Raw genomic sequence first — 6000 nt, 5'->3', positions numbered from 1 at the left:
GGAAAGTGGACAGTGTTTGTCCTGCATGAAGCTGACCTTGGAGAAGACCACAGAGGGAAGAGGCTTAGACAATCTTCCCATGACTAAAGGGAGAGATGGAAAAAGAATTTCGAATAGAGAGAGAGGTCCTGCTGCATTTCTACACTGCACATTTTTAGCTTTTTACACATCCACTCTTTCCCTGGCCACAGTCACATTTATTGCTAATCAGTGGCACAGATGTCAGTGAATTGCTTTCTCATTTGAAAGATGAACATTTCACACTCCCCTTGGCTGGGAATCAGCTCCTTGCACAGCACCCCATGCCAGCACCTTTGCTACAGGCTAGTTTACTTTGCTAAGCCTTGCACTGGACACTTTACATGTTGACACAATGAATTCCTATACAGAATGGCTTTTCAAAATGACATTTCTGTAAAATCAACTGTTACCCATCGTTTAAAAACACACACGGGATCAAAGTTCTGTTTATCCCAGGTTTAATAATTACCTTAGCAATGCAAAGCTGAGCCCAGTGGCACAATAAAACTTCCTGTCCACTTTGACATCTTGTGTGTTGATGTTGACTCGTGACTTAGTCACTGTTTACAAATATTGGCCTGGGAGGTCCTTATGGATCAAAATAAATTATATTATCAGGAAAGTGAAAATGGACAGACCCTACAAAACTGGCCTTAATCTGATGAAAATACCCTTTAAATTCACGAGGTGGTGGAGCTAAGCATCTTCCCCAGGATTTTGCTCCCCTGTGATCTATCAAGGGACAGATTTACATTTATTGGAGCCTAAGGATTCATTATGGTAGAGTTTTTAAATGCAACCTACAGAGCACTAACAAGAGGTGAAACCAGGGTCACTCTTTAACTCATGGATCAATAAATCTTTTCCATCCTTGAACTGTAATGTCAAATGCCATTGCCTAAAAATTCCTCAACCAACACACCAATCTATATCCATTACAGCTATATTTTCATTTTAGGGTACAAAGAGTGTGCACATCATCTCAGCTACACTTCCCAGCTGTTTGTGCAAGTTATTTTACTTGCAGGCTAAAGCATATTCTATTTTCAACATCTATAAATAAATAAATATGTTCTGATTCATATTAAACATCCATAAGTTTCACATTGACAAGGCAGTAATTATTCTCCAACTCTTCCATTTCTTAATAAGAATAAAACCTTTGCCTAAACTCCATATTCACAGTGGCAACACAACGTTAACATCTTTGTAGTTCAGATAAGCGAGATCTTCTTTAAGAAATTCAGGGGGAAAATATGCAACCTGACAGAACAGCATGAAGCTTCCACATGAGAATCCTGGGAGAAAGTGTCTACATATTTCAGAGTAAAATCAAAGGAAGCCATTAAAAAAGAGCACATTGTCTAAAATGTGTTGAAATGAGACATGTATTTATTCTCTCCCTGAGGTAAAAACCTGTACAACTTTGGGTTAACAATCCATAAATTATCAAGTCATTTCTCACTTGTGGAATAAATAGCATCCAAGAGTGTCTGCATCCACACATCAGCTGAAGCTGGAGAAAGCTGAATTTACAAAACATTGAATCGGGAGGTATGTGAGACTCAGTAAACAGCACAAAATCGAGTGACTACAACAAGGAATATTACAGCTAATCATCAAGTTTTCAGCTTTTCAAGAGTTTCTGGGGTGCTCAGGACCTCTCTGCAGAGCTTGACAGAAGAGCAGGCAAAACCAGGGAGGCAGGTAGGTGTAGAGGATGGAGGGGCCAAACTGGCAAGACCCAGCCTGGGCAGCAGCTCTTGGTTCAGCCATGTGTAGTGATGGTATTTTGGGGCCACTGATGAGGTTGGGATGGTCACAGGTGGTTGATGTTATTTGAATTCCTGGCTGAGCTGTGCCTTTCCCTCCCAGAGCCCAGCCCCATCCTGCTGGCTGTCCCATGTGGATGTATTTCTGATTCAGAAAAGATCAGCAGAGCTGGAGCTCTGCCAGCTCCACTCAGCGGTGAGGAGGGTGCCCACCTTCTGCAGAGTCCCAGGCTTAGAAGCCTTGATGGTAAAAGCACAAACCCAAGTGTTTCAGCACAGGGTGTCCAGGAGCCTCAGCCCACGTCCCTTCCAGGCCCTGCCCTCTCTGGGTGCATTGCTGGAGCAGAGATTCCTGTTTTGGAATGAGTGCCCTATCTGCCAGCCTGCAGAGCACAGAGGAGAGGGTTTGTGACCACCACGGTGCTGCAGTCCACATTCAAATGGCAGGTCACAGCACCTCACAGGAGGTGTCTGGCTGCTGCAGAAGCCTGGCCCAGTACACAGTGCCCTGGAGCAGGACTGAGATGCTGCCAGGATAGACCCTGCACCTGGGAGTGCTCTGACAGCACAGCTGCAGCATCACATGTGGACCAGCCCTGAATTTCAGAGCATGTCAGCAGTTACCTTCTGCCTTCTGATGAATCAACTCCTGGTCTCATTACATATTTTTAAGGGCAGGTATCCAGAGGCTGGATCACACAGTGTAGGTCCTGGTGGTGAAGAAGTGCCCATGTTGGCAGGCTCTGGAGGAATCACAAGACATTTGCCTGTGGAGGACTAAACCGGACCTCATCCTGCAGCACTCAGAGGGTGAGTGCTGGGCCTCTGAGGAGACATGGACTGGGCCAAGAGCATCAGTGCTAGAGATAAACACGAGTAAACACAGGCAAACAAATTACAGAGGGGAACAAGAAACCGACAAAGATGAATGTGGCAAATGAAATGTAAGAAAGTGTGTTAATGTGGGTCAGACAAAGACTTAAAAAATCTTGTACTCAGGATATTAAAATTGCACTCCCTGTTGTGTACCTGCCTGCACCTCTCTCCTAAACATTATTTCTGCTACATTTGCCTTGAATTAAGAAAGAGGTTTTTCATCTTCGAAGCAGTCAGACCTGCAATTACACCGACCCAAGTTTTGCATGAGGTAATATTTTTTCCTGCCTTAAACACAATTTGTACTCAAAATGAACTTGTTAAATAGTCTGTCATCTTGCATTTCCTTCTGTAAAGAGCAGACAACACCTGAATAGTTAATGAACTGCTGTGCAGTTTAATAAGAGTGGGAAAAATACTATTTCAAACAAAGAACAAAGTCATCCCCTCCAGTTTATCCCACTGCCTCCAGCTTCCTGCAATGGTCACTGGGTTGCACATGATGTCCTTTGAGCATGTCCCGAGCCAACAGGCCTGAGCCCCAAGGGTGCACACACATTCTGGGAGCTGATGCTCCCCATCACCTTGCTTCGCAAGCAGCTGTTTAGGCCAAGGTGAGGTGAAAATGCCAAGGCAGTGTGCCCCAAGTCATGGACCAGCAACCCCAGCTCTGTTCAGGCAGTGCAGTCCCAGTGTTTCAGCCTACAAAGAGGCATAAAAAGGCTGGATGCCTTATTCACCCAGTATGTAATTTACTGTGACATGTTCATACCAGTATACAAGAGCATTGATGTGCCTCCAGTCGTAGTGCTGAACCCAGAAATGTTGCTCAGAGGAGTCATAACCTGCAGTAGGAAAGAGCTCTGGAGCTGCACACTGGAGTGCATGTTGCAGGGCTCTGCCAAATGTGATATTACCAAAATAGCTTTTGTTCCAATACATTGGGCACATAGAAGGGAAAATATTACCTATTGTCTGGGTTGTAAGTTCCCCTTTGTATAAAATATGAATAACATTTCTTAAGTGCGTTTGCGAAATGCTTTGTCCCTGGGCACAGAATCTATACACAGCCACAGCATTGCCCTTATTTATGGCTTTCCTTAAGCACTGGGAGTTATGAAGATGTACTTTCACTTTGATCCTTCACAGACCCGGTAGCCTGCAGGAAGAATACAATTCATCAATGGTTTTGTTATGTGTGTCACTGTAACGGAGGGCAGGAATGAGATCCAGCATTCCTCTGCCACCTGGGAGCATCTGCTACCCAGCAGCACGGAGGTGGATGGGCAACATCCTCATAGCAGGTGAACTGCGTGAAAACACAAAGAAATAAAGTGGTGATTGTGGCTGGGAAGTGGCCGTTAAGGAAATTTAATTCAGCTGACTGTGATGAGTAAAGAGGCCATCAATAGTTCCCGCTATTGGCCACTGAGTTATTGGATACGTGATTTCCACAATCTAACTCCCTCAGCACATTGCTATATTAAATCTTTTGTTGCTTTTGTTGTTTTATCCCTAAAGAATATGAGAGAGGTGAATTGCTGACTTTCCACAGCTTGCTTTGGCTGCAAATGGAGCTTCAGCTCCTCAGGGCTTTGGCTCATGGGCAGTGAAGCAAACAGCGACGGCAGGTGAAGATGGAGCTGTCTCCCACCTGCCTGCCAGAGGTTAGTGCTGCTCTAATGGTGTCAGCAGCAGAAAATATCTGCCCAAGTCAGCTCAAGCTGGGGCACAAGGGTGGAGCAGCAGAGATGTAGGTGCTGAATCAGCTCTGTTTTGGAGAACAGAGGGATGTCAGCAGCAGCGCAGGGGCGGGGCAGGGCAGGGGCCACAGCAGGACTTGTTTAAGCAGCTATGCCAAAGCCCACAAGCATGTTTTGCACTTTTTTCCCCAGGATTATGTTCTGTTGGCCAATAATCTTCAAAAGAGACAGAAACCCAATATTGTAACCTCGCTGTTACCCACATTAAAGGTCATAACAATCTGAACCTCATGTTAATTTTATTAGCGATTGGGCTGGGCTTTAGTAAGCACAAAATAATACTAACTCAAACAAATGCATGTTGCTTACAACTCACTATTATATTCAAAAGAAATAAAATTGCAAAAACTGAATGAAAAATAGTACAAGGAGTACCAGGAGTAAACTGCAATCCCTCTGATTCTGTCTGTGCATTTTTGGTGTGGGGAGAAGAAAATATAATAGACAATAGGGTGCTGTGGGACAGAATAACACAGCCAGGCTGGGTCCCCATGACTCATACCCAGAAGATCTTTCCTCAGGAGTGGGAGTCATTATGATCCACAACAAACTATTGTAACCTGCTAAATGTCTCAAGTGTCTCTGAAGCCACATTAACTTCCCGCAGCGATGATTTTTCTAAATACGTGACATCGTGCTTTGTTCTGCTCCCTGCCAAACACATTTAAAGGCACTACCTTGACTCCCCTTTGAGAGGTCTGTCTGCAGCACTCATTTCTCTTTGTCTCTCCCTCATCCCCCTCCCCAGTGCTGGGTGATGCTCTCTTCACTTCCAGGAGAAATGACAGCAGCATTCTGCTTCTTGGAACAATGTTCTGGTTTATCTCCAGGAGTCAACAGTAGGTGGTTTACTTTCTGCCATTTCTGTCTCTTTTTTGTTACTTTGCTAGGCCATTTGCCAAAGGGAAAAAAACCCTCGAATACTATGCTTTGCATTTTTACATCTTCTTCCATTCAAGGCTTCTCGAGTATTTAACAAGCACCCTTTAATTCTGAGCTGGCTGCTGGCAGGTGGATGCAGCCGCTCTGGCTTCACCAAGGCAATGCTTCCCTGGGTGGGACATGGGTGCTCAGCTGCAGGAGAGCTGCAGATGTGCAGCCATAACAGGGTCAAGGCATGGGCAGCTGCAGGCTGAGATGAGTTTTTCCCCTCCTCCTGCAAACCAGAGCTGTGCTCATTTCACACTTGGACACCGTGGTGGTGGTGGTAGCTGTGCAGTAAAATCCTGCTGGGAGTCTCCAGGTGAGATGGCCACTGGTCTCTCAGTGAGGAGGGTGGCAGAGTGGACAGGCAGATCTGGTCACAGAGCAGAGACCGCCAGCAGCTCTGGGACAGGGCTGCTTCTGCAGCTGCACCTGCAGCAGGGTGGGAGTGACACCCATGCCTGGAAACACAGGATTTCCAGATCTGCGGTGAGGAATTAAGTCTGTGTGCACAGCTAGTAAAGATAACTCCTTTCCGCTTATCTCACTGGAAGAGGGAGCAAGAGAAAGGCCAAGAAATTGGCCAGATAGTGTTGCCAGGAGCAGTGCTCTGAGCCCCCCGTGACAGCTGATAAAGGCTGTTG

This window comes from Melozone crissalis, unplaced genomic scaffold (genome assembly GCF_028551555.1).
Source record: "Melozone crissalis strain CALT ecotype California unplaced genomic scaffold, PUWL_Pcris_2 ptg000004l_1, whole genome shotgun sequence".
NCBI classification, from domain to species: Eukaryota; Metazoa; Chordata; class Aves; order Passeriformes; family Passerellidae; genus Melozone; species Melozone crissalis.
This window is presented reverse-complemented; position numbering follows the sequence as displayed.